Source organism: Lithobates pipiens, unplaced genomic scaffold (assembly GCF_037356315.1).
Source record: "Lithobates pipiens isolate NorthernLeopardFrog02 unplaced genomic scaffold, aLitPip1_a1.2 Scaffold_13, whole genome shotgun sequence".
Taxonomy (NCBI): Eukaryota; Metazoa; Chordata; class Amphibia; order Anura; family Ranidae; genus Lithobates; species Lithobates pipiens.
The window spans coordinates 216,644,303-216,663,544 of NW_027507718.1; positions in this window are offsets into that span (position 1 = coordinate 216,644,303).

Sequence of the window (19,242 nt, forward strand, 5' to 3'; positions counted from 1 at the left end):
CTCTCCCCAACGACATATATTGACGAGATTCTTGTGCACGAAGCGGCCATCGTCCTCATCTCTGAAGTAAGCGACGGTATTTCTATTTTCAGGTACAACAGCTATCCCTCAAGCTCACACCATGACAATAACCATTGTTACAATTAATGCTAAGGGTCTGAACCATCCCGCCAAAAGAGCCTCCTTATGGGCTCTAGCTAAACAAACCAAATGCGACATATTATGTGCACAAGAGACACACTTCCTAGCCAGTAATCCCCCCTCCTGCACCAACAGAAACTTTGCTACCATCTACACAGCCAACGCGGATCAAAAAAAAAAGGGAGTGCTCATAGCCATTAACAACTCCTTGACTTTCCGACAAGACCAATGTTTTCTTGACTCAGGAGGACGGTATATTATTCTGAAATGTTATATTAATGATGCCCCTTACACTATAGTCAATGTATATGTCCCCAATACACATCAATCTCGTTTCCTACGAAAGTTACATAAAAAAGTTAAGGAAATCCAACATGGCTTTTGTATGGTGTGGCGACTTCAACTGCACCCCTGACCCTATCCTAGATGCATCATCTCACACCACAAGGAAACGTCCAGAACTAAACTCGCTTCTACATGAACTGGAACTCTACGATGCATGGCGATGTATCCACGCAGACGAAAAAGACTTCACATTTTTCTCTCCTTGCCACAATTCATACTCACGTATAGACCTTTTTCTCACAGATCAATGGACTCTGCAGAAAATATCTGCTTCAAATATACATCTGACCACCTGGTCTGACCACTCCCCTGTAAGCTTGACCATTGAGGATACCACTAAATGTAATCCGACTTACTTATGGAGATTGAACACCAGGATACTACAATCCCCACAACATGCACAGGTTCTACAGGACAATCTAATATCGTTCTTTGAACAAAACACAGGCTCAGTGACTGACCCTCATATTCTTTGGTTAGCGCATAAAGCATATATGCGCGGTCTTTTTATTCAACTAGGTGCTAGAGATAAGAGGCAAAGGAGGCAGCGAATGAACACCCTATTGACAGACATCCAAACTACTGATCTCCTTAACAAGCACACTCCCACACAAGCACTTAAGGCGAAACTCATTGCCCTCAGATTAGAACTCAGAGCCTTATTGATTGAAACTCATGACAAACACCAAAAACGATTAAAAATGAGATTTTATGCGGAAAGTAATAAGATAGGCAAACTGCTCTCCCATCAAATTAAGGGGTACTCCACTAAGTCCCGTATTCCTTACGTCCATCACTTACATACCAATGTCAAACTGACTGATCCACAAGCCATCGCAAACGCCTTTAGCACCTACTATAGTGCTCTCTATAACTTGAAAGATAACCAAGATCAACCCCAACCAACATCCCTACAAATCAAAGCATTTTTAGATACAACTTGTTTGCCCAGCCTATCTCCCTCCCAACTAACTGAACTAAATGCACCCTTCACGGTAGCAGAAATTACTCATGCCATCCAATCCTTACCTAACAACAAAGCACCCGGGCCTGATGGCTTTGTGGGTGAATACTTTAAACAATTTCACCATATTCTCACCAAACACATTACTCCAGTGTTTAATTCGGCTGCCTCCTCGGCCTCTCTTCCACATGAAATGTTGAAAGCGTTAATCATAACAATTCCGAAGCCAGGGAAGGAACCCACCTCCACACAAAATATTCGTCCTATATCCCTACTAAACCATGATGTAAAACTCTTTGCTAAAGTAATAGCTAATAGATTGAATGATATTATGCCACAACTGATACACCCTGACCAGTCAGGATTTATTAAAGGCCGCCAAACGTCTGACGCAACCCGACGTATGGTCAACATAATCCATCATGCGGTGGCCCATCGAGTGCCTTCTCTGCTTCTATCCTTGGATGCGGAGAAGGCATTCGATCGGGTCCACTGGCAATACCTAAAACAAGCATTGGAAAAATTTGCTTTCCAGGGTCATATATTAATGGCTATTTTGGCCTTGTACTCTACCCCCTCAGCACAAGTTTATTGCTCATCCATGCTATCCACTGAGTTTAACATATCCAATGGCACCCGTCAAGGATGCCCCCTCTCACCGCTAATCTTCGATTTGTTAATTGAACCCCTCGCGGCTAAAGTGCGATCCCACACACTTATATTGGGAGTTCCAATTGCCGATAAAGAACACAAGATTAGCCTCTTTGCTGACGACGTGATTTTCACGTTGACTAATCCCTCCTCTTCCCTGGCTTCTGTGCAAAGCTTATTAGATGATTTTAGTTGTGTATCGTATTATAAGGTGAACGTAACAAAATCTTTCATATTACCTCTAGCCTTGCCTCAACCAATCCAACAACACCTGCGCAACAAATATCAATATGCTTGGTCTTCAAACTCCCTCACTTATCTGGGTACTGCCCTTACGTCCAACCCTACTGCCTTGTATAAAGCAAATTTTGTTGCATTCTTAGCTAAACTTCCCGCAGACCTTGCCAACATCTCTAAGCTCACCCTCTCCGCATCAGGCAGACTCGCAGCATCTAAGATGCTCAAACTCCCCCAGCTACTCTATTTATTCCAAGCTCTACCCATACCTCTACCATCCTCCTTTTTCACACAAATAAAATCCTTGCTCCGTAAATATGTTTGGCAAGATAAAAAACCTTGAATAGCACGACATCTTCTTACAAAACACAGAAGGATAGGGGGCATGGGTTACATAGATATTAAACACTACTATTACGCAGCAATTTTAGCTTGGTTCATCTCTGACCTAAACAATCACTGGAGCAATATGGAAGCTTCTCAAATCCTGGGCAAACACTTAGGAAATTGGCTTTTATCCGCACCTAAAATTAGAAAGACAGATCACCATCTATCCCCAACCATCAAGGCATCCTTGGCAGCATTTAATTATCTATTCGATCACTTACCTACAACAGCCCCTACCTGTGAAGTTCCTCTCCCCATAGAGACGCTACACTTACTAATAGCGGATTTACAGACCTCCACTTGGCGGGACAAAGGTATATCCCACATCTCAGACTTATACGACACTGATAACGGATATATACTCCCATTCACCTCCTTACAAGAAAAATTCTCATTGCCAACCACGGACTATTTCAAATATGTCCAAATATCACATTGCCTCCTAAATACTCCCTCTCTCCGACGTACCCTACCGACAGTAGCTTGGCACTACCTATCAAAAAAAAACACATCGACCAAAGGTATCTCTCTCTTTTATGCTCTTCTGGATGATAAAAATAGCTTTGAGAAACTACCCCCTATGCTAAATTGGGAAAAAGATCTAAACTCCACATACTCTACACAACAATGGCACAACGCTCTACGCGCTACCTTCGTAGCGACTAAATCAGCTAACCTTTGGGATCTCTCCCTCAAATGTAATCTGCGGTGGTACCTCACCCCTACACAAATTCACAGATTTAGTCCTTCCACCGATCCTAACTGCTGGAGACTCTGCGGTTCCCTAGGTACCTTATACCACATCCTGTGGGAATGCCCTAAATTGACTCAATTCTGGACAAACACTTTCCACCTCATATCAGATATAACAGAAGTGGTCGGGGTGCCTAAGCAGTTGATTGGCCAAAAGAATGCAAGACCCTGGGCCAGAAGTGTAAACTCTCCTGGCCTCAAACTGTAAAAGGCCAGATATATCGCTGCCTTGAACACCAAGCTGGGTAACAACCCAAAAGGAGACCTCAAGAGCATGTCAGACATGTCACAAAAAATATGACCCGTGATGGGAAGTCTGCTGAGCACAGCAAGAGGACTACTCTACTGGATCCCTTTAAGGATGGCTTTAATAGGGCACGCAGACAATAAAGAAAGGCCTATCGGGGTATTCCAAAAACATGAAATGCTGAGTCACAGCCAGATATGCCCTGATAGTGCTGTGGGACGAATTTGAGTTGGAAGTGTCAAAAAAGATTTAACAATCAAGGCTGTTGCGTCAGCCCAATGGGAATCCAATCCATCACAAATTGCTGGAAACCGAGAAGGCGTGGTGCCAGCATCTGCGTCCGAGACCTGGACCTACCAATACTGGCCTAGGCACTGAGGGGGTTCCGGAATGCACTAAAGCCTCTGAGCCAGTAGATTCTGCTGGAGCTGCATTAGGCTGACTTACCAATAGTTCTATAGTTCCTGTCAGGACGTGGCTAGGGAATTAAGGGTAGTGTAGATTGGGACAGGGAAAACTACAGTCCGCAGGGTAACCTGCTCCGCACTCGCATTTAACACACAAGAGAACAGCAACATAAATAGCTGGGCTTTCTGAGCCGAAGCCGGGAAAGCAATCCCCTTGCATTGAAATTCTGCCATCAGATCAAAGAGTTGACGCTAGCTATGTGTGAACAATGAGGCTTTGGGACGGTCCAGGTTCTGAGACAGGGTGAGCTCCCATGCTCCGACTCCCTAGCCTGAGAAGGAGGGATAAAAGTGAAGTCTCCAATATCTGCTACTTGAGACATGACCTGCATAACCGGGAAAACCTTGACATACCCAAGAAAGTAACTTCCGCCCCCAAGACTTACCTGCAACCAACCCCCCCCCCCCCCCCCCCAAAAAAAAAACACAACGTAAGAACAGGACTGACAGATGCCAGTCTAGCGCAATTACCAGGTTGAGTTTACCTGAGGCATAACAGGTAAACTAAAACGTAAACTGAAACCTGAAAAAGTGTCTGGGTACTGAAGTAAATGGTATTCTGCTCATTCTGCTCCAGTCTGTTCCAGCTCCCTACACCACTGGATTCTGCAGCAATAGATGGCCGGCACCCCCCTGGCAGACGACCCTTCACCGGCGGATGCCCCAGCCCCCCACAGTGGCGGAACATGCACCCAACCCCACAGTGACAGAACGGGTGGGCACCATAATGGTGGAACTTCAGACCCCGGTCACAAGTATGACTGCTGCGACCCTGGTAGCTCCTCCACTTGTACAGTGACTTGGGGATACTCTACACATGCTCTGTTTGGTGTGTACTGCTAGAAAGTTTTTTTTTTTTGGGAGGGTGCATATGATCGGCACAGGGTCAATCAGCACTGTCCAGACAGAGGGCCAGGGGTCCTGCAGTCTTATAGTTCAATTAGGGGAGAATGAAAACTGCTCTACTAACCAGTGCTCGGCCAGACACTCATAGAAGTCACAAGACTGCTATATACTGCTGACAAGAGAAGGTATTTAGCAGTTTATATTTAGTAAAATAATTGCATTTCTATGTTCTGTGTACTGTGGGAGACAGTGAATTCAGGGTCCTGGGTTTAGTAAAACTTTAATATTATTATTATTTTTTTTTGGGGGGGGGGGGGGGGGTTAATACATTTTATTATAAGTCTATTTACTTTTTTATTTGAAACGTAACTCCACTTTTATTGAGAAAAAAAACATTCCCCTCTCGGTGATCTGTGTACATTGAAAGGATGATAACAACCTTTGCAGATTCCAACCTTATGTTATTCTGAATCCCTGTGTCTTTCTCTGTGCCTCTATTTTTAGTGGGTCTAATGGGACTGGTTTCATAATTATCTATCAGCTGTGCAGCTGCAGAGCACTAATGAAGAAATCTGCTGGGCCTGCATCCCTTTAGACCTGTTCCTATTGAAAGGATCTCTCCAAAAATGACATTTTTGTTGCAGGGGATGCCTGAAATCTAACTTCTATCTTAGGCAGACTCCTGTGCAAATTGGTGAGCCAATTACGCAAGCAGGAAATATTGTTTCTGGAGAGTGGTCAGTACATATTCTGTGTACAGGACAACTTCAGCCAGGCATATTGCACAGCATTTTCAGAAAATTACAATGGCTGGAGATTGAAAAGGAAAGGTCATTTTTTTTAAATAACATTCACTTACAGTGATACTTGTGTCGCAAATTATATGCGCTATATTATTTTTTTCTTTATTTACTATACCCTCCCCCAACGAAAGTGGAGTTATCCTTTAATTTTATTGCTATTACAAGCTGTTAACAAACCCACATGTGATAGAATTGGGCAGATGACAGGTCCGCTGTCCTCCAAAGCAACTAAACAAGCAGAGATCTGCTTGGTTAGCTGCTTCCCTGGCTGTATCAGCAAGGAAATGACAGCTCTAAAACCAGAAGTGATGCAATCATTGTTGCTTCTGGCTTCCTTCATGGCGGAGAGATCGAGAAATGGATGCCATCATTCTTTGCCATCCTGAAGCCCTCCAATGTGGTTCTGAGCTCCCAGGAAAAAAGCAGAAGATTCTGGTGTCCACAAAGAATGGGGGGGCTTGCAGGGGTTGGGACCGCACAGTGAAAGTCACATTCACTTTACAGCTAGGAGCTGGCAAAAGAAAACAAGCACAAGCTTGAGGCTGCTACTGCAGCCATGGGCTTCTGTTAAACATTTCAGTCTCGTGGACATATTACGCACATCCAAAGAGCTGCAGTAATTAACCATGCATGCGAAAAATTTAAAGTTTGGCCAGGCAGTGAACGGGTTGTTTGCGTGTGCTGTGCAGGCATGTACTGGCAATTGGGACTACAGGGAGTTTCCAGGTGGGCCGATGGCTCAGTGGGCCGATTTCAGTGACAAAGTAATGGCTGTGCGGCTCGCCCTCAACTTCACGCAGTGATGTGAGAAAGATGAGAAAAATACAGAGGAGAATAAGTGAAATAATAAAAGAGGTTTGTGAGGACTCCTTATGTTATGCTACTTATGTTTTTTTGCACAATTACGTATAGTTTTATATACTGTTTTTATGCTTGTTTGCAAAACTAAAGTGGGCCGGTCTGGATGAAGTCCAAGGCCAAATTTTTGTCCCAGTCCAGCCCTGGTGCTGTGGTGGGATCCACTGTAAAGGTAGAGTCTGCAAGAAATGGTTGTAGTCAGTTGGCCTATCTGTTGTATTCCATTCTACATTCCGCAGTAAATACCTGTCAACAAGTTGGCTGTGTTTTATGAACCATCTGTTTCTAGCTGATACCTTATTTCATGTCAACAAATTATGTACAGTTTTGACAGTTTACAAAAGAAATCTGCGGGGAGAGAAATATGCATGATTTTTATTGACAGTTAACATCCATTGAAATGGTAATATATATCCTCTGTCTATGCAAACTGCTGATGAGTAGTGATGGACGAACTTCCGATGGGACGTTTCGCGAGCGCGGCCGATAGTTCGTGAACCGTAATGTTCGCTGCGGGCCCCATTGACTTCAATGGGAGGCGAACTTTGCAAACCTACAGTTCAAATTTGCAGCCACAAAATAATTACTAGCTGTGCAAACATAGTCCCACCACATGGCCAATGACATAACACATGTATGAGGTGAATCTGGGATCGACAACTACAAGCATTCTTTTTTTATATGTGAAATTGTTTTGACAATTCAGGACTGTGGAGCGCATGAAGGCAATGGAGGAGAGGGAAGGTCAGGGTAGGCAAAGAAGAGGGTGCAGGAGATGATCACCAGCAGCGTGACATACAGCAATGACACCTGCACCGTGATAGAGTCATCTGACACCAGCACCGTGATAGAGAGCACTGACATCAGCAGCGTGACATACAGCAATGACACCTGCACAGTGATAGAGTGATCTGACACCAGCACCGTGATAGAGAGCACTGACATCAGCAGCGTGACATAAAGCACTGACACCAGCACCATGATATACAGCACTGACACCAGCACCGTGATAGAGAGCACTGACATCAGCAGCGTGACATACAGCAATGACACCTGCACCGTGATAGAGTGATCTGACACCAGCACCGTGATAGAGAGCACTGACATCAGCAGCGTGACATAAAGCACTGACACCAGCACCATGATATACAGCACTGACACCAGCACCGTGATGAAGAGCACTGACATCAGCAGCGTGACATACAGCAATGACACCTGCACCGTGATAGAGTGATCTGACACCAGCACCGTGATAGAGAGCACTGACATCAGCAGCATGACATAAAGTACTGACACCAGCACCATGATATACAGCACTGACACCAGCACCGTGATGGAGAGCACTGACATCAGCAGCATGACATACAGCAATGACACCTGCACCGTGATAGAGTGATCTGACACCAGCACCGTGATAGAGAGCACTGACATCAGCAGTGTGACATAAAGCACTGACACCAGCACCATGATATACAGCACTGACACCAGCACCGTGATAGAGAGCACTGACATCAGCAGCGTGACATAAAGCACTCACACCTGCACCGTGATATACAGCACTGACACCTGCACCGTAAGCAGCCCCAGGAGGAAGTCAGCATAGCACAGGGATGGTGGGAGCACCTCATAATGAGCATAGCACAGGGATGGTGGGAGCCCCTCATAATATGCACAGCAGAGATACAGCCCCAGGAGGAAGTCAGCACAGCACAGGGATGGTGGGAGCCCCTCATAATAAGCAGCCCCAGGAGGAAGTCAGCACAGCACAGGGATGGTGGGAGCCCCTCATAATAAGCAGCCGCAGGAGGATGTCAGCATAGCACAGGGATGGTGGGAGCCCCTCATAATGAGCAGCCACAGGAGGAAGTCAGCATAGCACAGGGATGGTGGGAGCACCTCATAATGAGCATAGCACGGGGATGGTGGGAGCCCCTCATAATATGCCCAGCAGAGGTACAGCCCCAGGAGGAAGTCAGCACAGCACAAATATAGTGGGAGCCCCTCATAATAAGCAGCCCCAGGAGGATGTCAGCATAGCACAGGGATGGTGGGAGCCCCTCATAATAAGCAGCCCCAGGAGGATGTCAGCATAGCACAGGGATGGTGGGAGCCCCTCATAATAAGCAGCCCCAGGAGGAAGTCAGCACAGCACAGGGATGGTGGGAGCACCTCATAATATGCACAGCAGAGGTACAGCCCCAGGAGGAAGTCAGCACAGCACAGGGATGGTGGGAGCCCCTCATAATAAGCAGCCCCAGGAGGATGTCAGCATAGCACAGGGATGGTGGGAGCCCCTCATAATAAGCAACCCCAGGAGGATGTCAGCATAGCACAGGGATGGTGGGAGACCCTCATAATAAGCAGCCCCAGGAGGAAGTCAGCACAGCACAGGGATGGTGGGAGCCCCTCATAATAAGCAGCCCCAGGAGGATGTCAGCATAGCACAGGGATGGTGGGAGCCCCTCATAATAAGCAGCCCCAGGAGGAAGTCAGCACAGCACAGGGATGGTGGGAGCCCCTCATAATGAGCATAGCACAGGGATGGTGGGAGCCCCTCATAATATGCGCAGCAGAGGTACAGCCCAAGGAGGAAGTCAGCACAGCACAGGGATGGTGGGAGCCCCTCATAATAAGCAGCCCCAGTAGAAATATGACACCGCTCAACCTCTTCAAACAGGAGGGTACGGGCATATAGTACGGTGTGCTTTTTTTGGACAAGGAAGTGAGCAAAATGAAGAAAGAAGGTCTGTGTGCTCGATTAAAAAAATTGTTTATAGACATATACATGGTCTACTGGTCACATGTGTTGAATTCCTCCGAGATCCATGCCTCATTCATTTTTAGAAATGTGAGGTAGTTAACACTGTCGTGAGCTAGGCGAGTACGCTTGTCGGTCACGATCCCCCCTGCTGCACTGAACGTCCTTTCTGACAGGACACTGGACGAGGGGCAAGCCAACAGTTCGATTGCAAATTGGGCAAGCTCTGGCCAGAGGTCAAGCCTGCCCACCCAGTAGTCCAGGGGTTCATCACTCCTCAGAGCATCCACATCGGCCGTTAACCCGATATAGTCAGACACCTGACGGTCTAGGCGTTCCCTGATGCTGGATCCGGATGACACCTGTCGATGGGTCGGCTGAAAGAATGACCTCATATCAGAAGTCACCAACACATCTTCAAACAGGCGCTGTTGGATTGGTACCCGCAACTCTTTCTCTGGGAGTGGGAATTGCTCCTCTGCCAGCGCACTCAAAAGCAGAATGCAGCATTTCGCGAAGCAAGGCCTGGAAGTGCTCCATTCTGACAGCCCTCTGTGACGGTGGTAACATTTCCGCCATTTTGTGTTTGTACCGGGGTTCTAAGTACGTTGCCACCCAGTACTGGTCCTTGACCCTTATGCTTTTTATACGGGGGTCCCTGTTAAAACACTGGAGCATGAAGGCCCCCATTTGCACTAAACTGGAAGCGGTGTGGTGGCCTGGCTCCTGCTCATCATCCAGGATAATGTTGTCCTCTTCATTCTCCTCTACGGGGTGCCACGGGTTACATGCTTGACGGCCGTCAGAAGGTTCACCCAGTGGGCAGTAAAAGTGATATACCTTCCCTGCCCGTGTTTGCTAGACCACGTGTCTGTGGTCAGATGTATCTTGGCACCGATACTGTGTGCCAGAGATACATTCACTTGCCGCTGAACATGGCCATATAGCTCTGGGATGCCCTTCTCTGAGAAATACTTCCTTCCTGGGACCTTCCATTGTGGTGTTCCAATGGCCACAAATTTGCGAAAGGCCTCCGAGTCCACCAGTAGTTGGTGGGCTATGAGTTTTGACAAGCCAGCCGTCAACCGTTGGGCAAGAGGGTTATCCGGCATCATTTTTTTACACTCGAACATTAGGCCCACGGAAGCCTGCCTTTTTGCAGAAAAACGTGAGCTTGGCGTGATGGAAGGTGGAGTGGAGGACAATTGTGAGGAGAGAGGAGAAGGAGAAGTAGAAGACGAGGCTGGACGGTGAGAGCCTGGAGTGTGGCTTTGTGTGTTCCGTTGCTCCCACTGGGCTCGGTGATGGCTGCTTATGTGCCTTCTTAAGGCGGTCGTCCCTAGGTGAGTGTTGGGCTTACCGCGACTAATGCCCCGTACACACGAGCGGACTTTTCGACATCCAAACTCCGACGGACTGAGTCCGGCGGACTATCCGATCGTGTGTGGGCTGCAACGGACTTTAGCGAAGCTAAAGTCTGACGGACTTTAGAAATGAAGCATGCTTTAAATTTTCCCGACGGAACTCCGCCGGACCCGGTCCCCTTTGAAAAATCCGCTCGTGTGTGTGCTACTCCGACGGACTAAAACCGACGCTAGGGCAGCTATTGGCTACTGTCTATGAACTTCCTACGTCGAATCCAGTCGTACGTCATCACGTTCGACTCCGTCGGAGTTTGGTGTGATGGTGTGTGGTCAAGTCCGTTCGGTCGAAAAGTCCGCCAGAACTCCGTCGGAACTCCAGCGGAACTCCGGCGGAACTCCTTTGGAGGTCTGTCAGACTTAATTCCTCTCGTGTGTACGGGGCATAATGCGTTGACTGCAAAGATTGCAGATGGCAACAATATTGTCAGCAGCGGACACGTTAAAAAAAGCCCACACTGCGGAGCCATGTGCCGGTGTCCTGGGAGCGCCAGATGTGACTGTACATGGTCAATGACTCGTTCCTGATACATTTGCAGTCTGCTTTGTCCCTCCTGTGCAATGTAAGTTATTCCTGCTTCTCCTCCCTATCTGCTGGTCCATATTTCCCTCTGAACTCCCCTCCTCTTCCTCTCTTGTGGGCACCCACGTGACATCACTACACACATCATCATCGACGTCACCTTCCCCACCGCTATAAGTAGGGATCTCGGAGTAGGCAGCAACACCGGGGACCAACCTCATCCTTGGGCTGATCTGGGTTCTGTCGTCAGACTGCTGAGTGGCGGTTGTTGCTACCTCCTCTTCCTGATCCAATACCAAGAGTGGCTGCGCATCAGAAATGTCTTGATATGGATCGGAAAATAATTCCTGTGACTCAAGCGGAAGGTATGTGGTGGTGGTGGTGTTGTTGGTGGTAGTGTCTTTTGGGGGTGCACATAGCAGAGAGTGAAGAAGAGGGGGCAGATCGAGAGGATGAGGAGGGTGCAGAAGAGTAAGGCTGAGTGAGCCACTCAACCAAGTCTGGTGCGTCCTTTAAAGTAATTGAACGCACCTTCTGCAACTTCCTACTTCGGCTCAAGCCTGTTGCTCCTGCCCTACCCCTACCACGTCTGCGAAAGGGCCTGCCTCTTCCTCTGCCTGTCATTTTTTAAATGACCCTGTGACAAAACTCTCAGTCCCTATACTGATAAAGGACTGCTGCAGTATAGGGCAGCAGTCAGCAGTAGTGCACCTCAACCCTATGTATTGTGGACCTATACCAGTCCTTAAGGAATAGCAGACTGTACCTCACCCAACCCTATGTACTGTAGTACCCTATACCTTACCAGTCCTTATAAGGACCTTTGTGGAACAAGTAGGTTGTGAATGATTAGCAGACTGTACCTCAGTCCCTATACTGATAAAGGACTACTGCAGCAGAAGGGCAGCAGTCAGCAGTAGTGCACCTCAACCCTATGTATTGTGGACCTATACCAGTCCTTACGGAATAGCAGACTGTACCTCACTCAACCCTACGTACTGTAGTACCCTATACCTTACCAGTCCTTATAAGGATCTTTGTGGAACAAGTAGGTTGTGAATGATTAGCAGACTGTACCTCAGTCCCTATACTGATAAAGGACTACTGCAGCAGAAGGGCAGCAGTCAGCAGTAGTGCACCTCAACCCTATGTATTGTGGACCTATACAAGTCCTTAAGGAATAGCAGACTGTACCTCACCCAACCCTATGTACTGTAGTACCCTATACCTTACCAGTCCTTATAAGGACCTTTGTGGAACAAGTAGGTTGTGAATGATTAGCAGACTGTACCTCAGTCCCTATACTGATAAAGGACTACTGCAGCAGAAGGGCAGCAGTCAGCAGTAGTGCACCTCAACCCTATGTATTGTGGACCTATACCAGTCCTTACGGAATAGTAGACTGTACCTCACTCAACCCTATGTACTGTAGTACCCTATACCTTACCAGTCCTTATAAGGACCTTTGTGTAACAAGTAGGTTGTGAATGATTAGAAGACTGTACCTCAGTCCCTATACTGATAAAGGACTGCTGCAGCAGAAGGGCAGCAGTCAGCAGTAGTGCACCTCAACCCTATGTATTGTGGACCTATACCAGTCCTTACGGAATAGCAGACTGTACCTCATCAACCCTATGTACTGTAGTACCCTATACCTTACCAGTCCTCATAAGGACCTTTGTGGAACAAGTAGGTTGTGAATGATTAGCAGACTGTACCTCAGTCCCTATACTGATAAAGGACTACTGCAGCAGAAGGGCAGCAGTCAGCAGTAGTGCACCTCAACCCTATGTATTGTGGACCTATACCAGTCCTTAAGGAATAGCAGACTGTACCTCACCCAATCCTATGTACTTTAGTACCCTATACCTTACCAGTCCTTATAAGGACCTTTGTGGAACAAGTAGGTTGTGAATGATTAGCAGACTGTACCTCAGTCCCTATACTGATAAAGGACTACTGCAGCAGAAGGGCAGCAGTCAGCAGTAGTGCACCTCAACCCTATGTATTGTGGACTTATACCAGTCCTTACGGAATAGCAGACTGTACCTCACTCAACCCTATGTACTGTAGTACCCTATACCTTACCAGTCCTTATAAGGACCTTTGTGGAACAAGTAGGTTGTGAATGATTAGCAGACTGTACCTCAGTTCCTATACTGATAAAGGACTACTGCAGCAGAAGGGCAGCAGTCAGCAGTAGTGCACCTCAACCCTATGTATTGTGGACCTATACCAGTCCTTACGGAATAGCAGACTGTACCTCACTCAAGCCTATGTACTGTAGTACCCTATACCTTTCCAGTCCTTATAAGGACCTTTGTGGAACAAGTAGGTTGTGAATGATTAGCAGACTGTACCTCAGTCCCTATACTGATAAAGGACTACTGCAGCAGAAGGGCAGCAGTCAAGTATAATATTCTTTCTATATTTGGAAGAAAGAATATTATACGTGTACAAGCCTATTACCATACCATTCCTGAAAAGAACCTTTGTGGACCTAATAGTAACAGCTACTGATTAAACTGACTGTCCCTCACTGCCTCACACACAGTTTCCTGCCTGTCCCTATTTAAACTGACAAAACAGAGGCTGCTGGAACAATAACTTGAATAGCACTTTTGTGGACCTAATAGTAACAGCTAATGATTAAACTGACTGTCCCTGCAGCACACAGCATCCTGTCCCTCTCTCTACACTGACAAAAGACAGGCTGCTGCAAAAATCAGTAGCACAGCAGTGCCTCAAACCTTTATCCTAAACTACACCTAACACCTATACCAGTCCTGAAAATAACTTTTGTGGACCAAATAGCTAGCGATTTGGGTCACTGCAGTCTTTCCCTGCTCCACACAGCAACCTCTCCCTATAGTGACAGAAGAAAGAATGTAAAATGGCCGCCGGATCGGGTGTATTTATAAGTTAGGGGGAATGTCCAAGTGTCCATGTGCTGTAATGTCTCAATTGGCTGTCCTGTACCCCATGATGGATGTGTCATCATAGGTCAAAGTTCTTTTACACAGTAAACACGAAAGTCCGCCGGCTGAACTTCGGCAATAGTCCGCCGATCGGGCGGACGGCGAACAGCCGAAATTCGCCGTGAAATGACCGCCGGGCGAACCGGGGTCTACCTCTGTAGGACGTATTCCCTAAAATGTAAAGTGACCTGAAGCAAACATGTTTATTTTAAACATCTAGTCACACAAGGGAATTTGAAGTCATTGTTTTTTTTTTTTTACAAGCCTTTCTCATACCTGCACATCACTTCCTATCATACTAATGAATTGTGTTCTTTTAAAGCCACTCTCATTTTAGTAGCATAGCTCCTTTAACCACTTCAATACGGGGCATTTTTTCACCCCCTTTCTGCCCAGGCCAATTTTCAGCTTTCATCGCTGTCACATTTTCAATGACAATTGCACGGTCTTGCGACGTTGTACCCAAATTAAATTTTGATCATTTTTTTTTTCTCCGCAAATAGAGCTTTCTTCTTGGTGCGATGTTGTACCCACTTTAAATTTTGATAATTTGTTTCCTCATAAATAGAGTTTTTTTACTTTTTAAATATCCCATTTAAAAAAAAATAAAACATTTCTTCAGTTTAGGCCGATATGTATTCTTCTACATATTTTTGGTAACAAAAAAATGCAATACGCGTATATTGATTTGTGGGTGCAAAAGTTATAGCGTCTACAAAATAGGGGATAGATTTATGTCATTTTTATTTATTTATTTTTTACTACTAATGGCGGCAATCTGCGATTTTTATCATGACTGTGACATTGCGGCAGACAGATCGGACACTTTTGACACTATTTTGGGACCATTGACATTTATAAAGTGATCAGTGCTATAAAAAATGCACTGATTTACTGTACAAATGTCACTGGCAGGGAAGGGGTTAACACTACAGGGCACTGAAGGGGTTAAATGTGTGTCCTAGGGAGTGATTCTAACTGTGGGGGAAGAGGACTGATGAGGGGAGGAGACCGATCAGTGTTCCTATATACAAGGAACATACGATCAGTTCACCTCTCCCCTGACAGGACGGGGATCTGTGTGTTTGCCCACACAGGTCCACGTCCCTGCTCTGTGATGAGCAATCGCGGGTGCCCGGCGGACATCGCGGCTGCCAGGAACGTGCCTCAGGTCCCCAGTGATGCGGCGAGCGCGTGCTCTCCACAATGCCGGTAAGCCGAGGACATCATATGTCATCACCCAGGAGGGAGGTAGGGTTCCTGCGGCCATCATTTTACTATGGCCCGGTATGGAAGTGGTTAAATATGAAATCAAGTATTATGGAGGGGAAATCTACTGTGTAATCATTTAGCTAAAGATTACAAGGTGTATAATGGTCAGACCTTTAAAAAAAAAAAGCCTTATGGGATATAGCTTATTAACCAATTGCTGTCCGCCCCATAGCAGTTGTACTACTACAGAGCGGCTTTCCTGTATAGAATCACGTACAGTATATATACGTGATTCTGCGCTTCTGCCTGCAGGGGGTACAGACACACTGCCAACTGGCCGCTTCTGCTGTAAATATTCACAGTGGAAGCCAATCTGAGGGTGTTGAGCACTCGATGTCCTCTGGCACTCACCAATCATTGGTAAACAACGGCAGATCTCAGTTCTGACAGGGGGGGAGGGATGTATTCTGTGTTCCTGCAAAGCAGGGACTAGAATCAATTTCTTCCCTTAGTGTAAGCAACACATACCATACACAAAAACCAGGGCCGTCTTTATTATTGATTGGGCCCTGGGCAAAAATTTGCTTAGGGACCCCCCCCCCCCATGCAATTTCGCTCTCCACCTTCTCTGAGACATACAATAAATAGCAGCTAGACTTAAAATCAGGTTACTGTATCAGATCAGGCAGCGATTGCGATTGGTTGCCAGAGGTTACAGCATATCATTACTGACTGGTTGCTAGAGGTTACAGCACTCCTTAAGGCTCACTGATTAGTTGCTAGAGGTTACAGCACATGATTTCGGCTTGTTGATTGGCTGCTAGAGATTACTGTACAGTAATACTGCTCACTGGTTGCTGTAGGTTACAGCACATCATCTCCTCACTGCAGGGGGCATGATATACATATGAATGCTGCCTTATTTACATATCTATGCAGTTGGCCTCAGCTATTTACATATGCATGTCACTGCTATTTACATATGAATGCTGGTTATTTACATGTAAACACAGGGTCTTCAGGTGAGTCGTCTGTACACAACAACAGGACTAAAACCTCAAGGGACAAGGGAATGTAAACTGGGATAGTTGGCAAGTATGAGGCAGCTGCTTTGGGCCCCACAACAATGACAGGGCCCAGGGCAGCTGCCCCTTTTACCCTGCCTTAAAGACGGCCCTGACAAAAACACTGGCTAGACTTCCGGTTCCGGCGCCGCATGGAGTAGCTGCCTCTCCTCACAGCTCCCTCAGCTAAACTCCAAATTCGGCGTATAAAACCGGCAGATCCGCCCGAAAACACCCGGCAGCCTCTCCCCCCATGATACCAGTCACATCATGGACCGGTTCGTAGAAAAAAAACGGGCCGCGATCGTACGCAGCCGCAACGGCGAGAACGGCACAGCCGCAAATTAAGGCCCCGGCAGTGGCCTACACGGTTCCTCCTGCGGAAGCAGCGCCAGACATGGAGGTAGGAGACAGCACATCTCCCCATGCCTCACAACATGACACCGCTCCACTGCAGATCTCTGCCTCATTACAGGATACTGTTCCTACACCAATCCTGTCTGCACAGCAGGGCACCATACCACAGCCCACACAGGACCACCACACGGAGCTCATAGCCCAGGCAGTAGCTGCTCTCCTCTCCCCTATGATAGCAGCATCAGTGGAGAAGGCTGTCAGCACAGGCATGCAAAAAATCCAGGCCAAACTAGGGGAGCATACCTCCAGACTAAATAAGGCTGAGAAACCGTATATCTAACATTGAGGAGGAACTCTACCAGGCACAATCCTAAGAACAAGCCCAAGACAGGACAAACCTATATGTGCTGGAGAAATTAGACGACCTTGAAAATAGGGTCCCAGAATCGCTGCAACTTTCAGCCCTCACAGATCTAGGTGCATACCTGAAGCACTAGGCCTCTCAGGCCCCTGCACCATAGAACGTGCCCACCGCATGGGAGCATTCAACTCAGAACGCAAATCACCCCACCCAATTATCGCTAAATACCTGAATTACTCGGGCAAAGCTTCCATCCTACAGCAATACAGGCAATTCAGATCCCTACAGATCGACGGCGTGAAAATCCTGATATTCGCTGATTACTCAGTGGAAGTGTCCAAGAAAAGGAAGGCATTTCAACAAATTTGCACAGAACTACACCAGCGACAACTTAAATTCACCCTAGCTTTTCCTGCTACTCTCCGGCTCAAGGCCCCAAACGGCGATCAGCTCTCCTTCCACGAACCGTCCGAGGCGGTGGCCTTTCTGAGATCCCTGCGCATGGGCCCCCACCTCAGCCCCACGTCCAAAATGGCCCCCATCAACCGAGCTCTGGACCAAAGAAGCCCTCGTAAAGATTCCCCAAAACAATCCACAGCCTCTGGACCGGTTCAACACGCCTCCACACCCAGTTGACGGAATCTCTTCTACAAGCATTATTGCCTCTGTCAACCTTCAGGGATCGATCGCCTTAGCGATCTAACTTGGGCGAAGCTGCTTATCATCGCACCCCCCTCCTGCATCGATCTAATCCCCACATGGCATACCAAATACGGGTAGGCTGTATCTCTGTTCTGCTTTAGAATATGTTTAATATGATGTTTAATATGTTACTGTTCATATTTGTTCATTATGTGCTTTGTTTTCCTTCTTTAACAATGAAAGGTGTTCCTCTGGCCTCCCTGGGTAGACCCCGTTATGCTCCCTATGTGATACCCGAGCTGACAGCGTGATTTAACCCCCTCATACGTGGGCCTAAAAGCTGCGGTCACGGGGTCTTGTACTGGGAGCTGGCCTACGCAGTGATTTCCATGCGGAAAAAAGCGAAGTTCCTTACTGTTACTGAATGGTTTCTAACCTTTACTCCCCACTTTCCTAATCCTCACTCCCCCCACGCACCCCCACCTTTTACTTTAACTGCACCAACAGCCATTGGTTTAGCACCCACATTCAATGCAGCCTCCTGCGTTCTCGTAATCCTAACTTTAATACCCCTACATACGCTCTTTCAACCGTTTCATGCAAATTCAGCTCACACCCCTATCAAAGCCCCACCAATATGAAAATCATCTCCTGGAATGTGAAGGGGTTCCGTTCCCCATCCAAAAGAATGAAAGTTCTCCGTCACCTCAAAAGGCTTAAACCCAACATTTCTCTTCTACAGGAAACCCACCTCCCCAGATCTGACTTTCAATGGATGAAAAAACTCTGGGTGGGCACGGTGTTAGGCTCTGACTCCAATGGTCGCAAAGCAGGAGTTCTCGTACTTATACACAAGAATCTACCCTGTAAGGTCCTTTCTATTGACTCGGACTCCCAGGCCTGCTATCCACACACGTACAAATAGGGACCAAAGAACTCATAATTTCAAACGTCTACACACCCAACAGCCCCACGAAACAGTTTTTCAGCACGCTGACAACTTGGTTACTTCGTGACCCCCACCTCCCGCACATACTTGGTGGGGACTTCAACACCACCCTGCACCCGATTGATGATAGGCCCTCCTCCAAACGCCAAAAACCCCATCAAGACCCCACTGTCCCAACGGTTATGGCCTCCACGATGGAGTCCCTCCATCTACATGACGTATGGCACCTCCACCACCCGACTGACCGTGAATTCTTTTTCTACTCCAACCTGCATAAT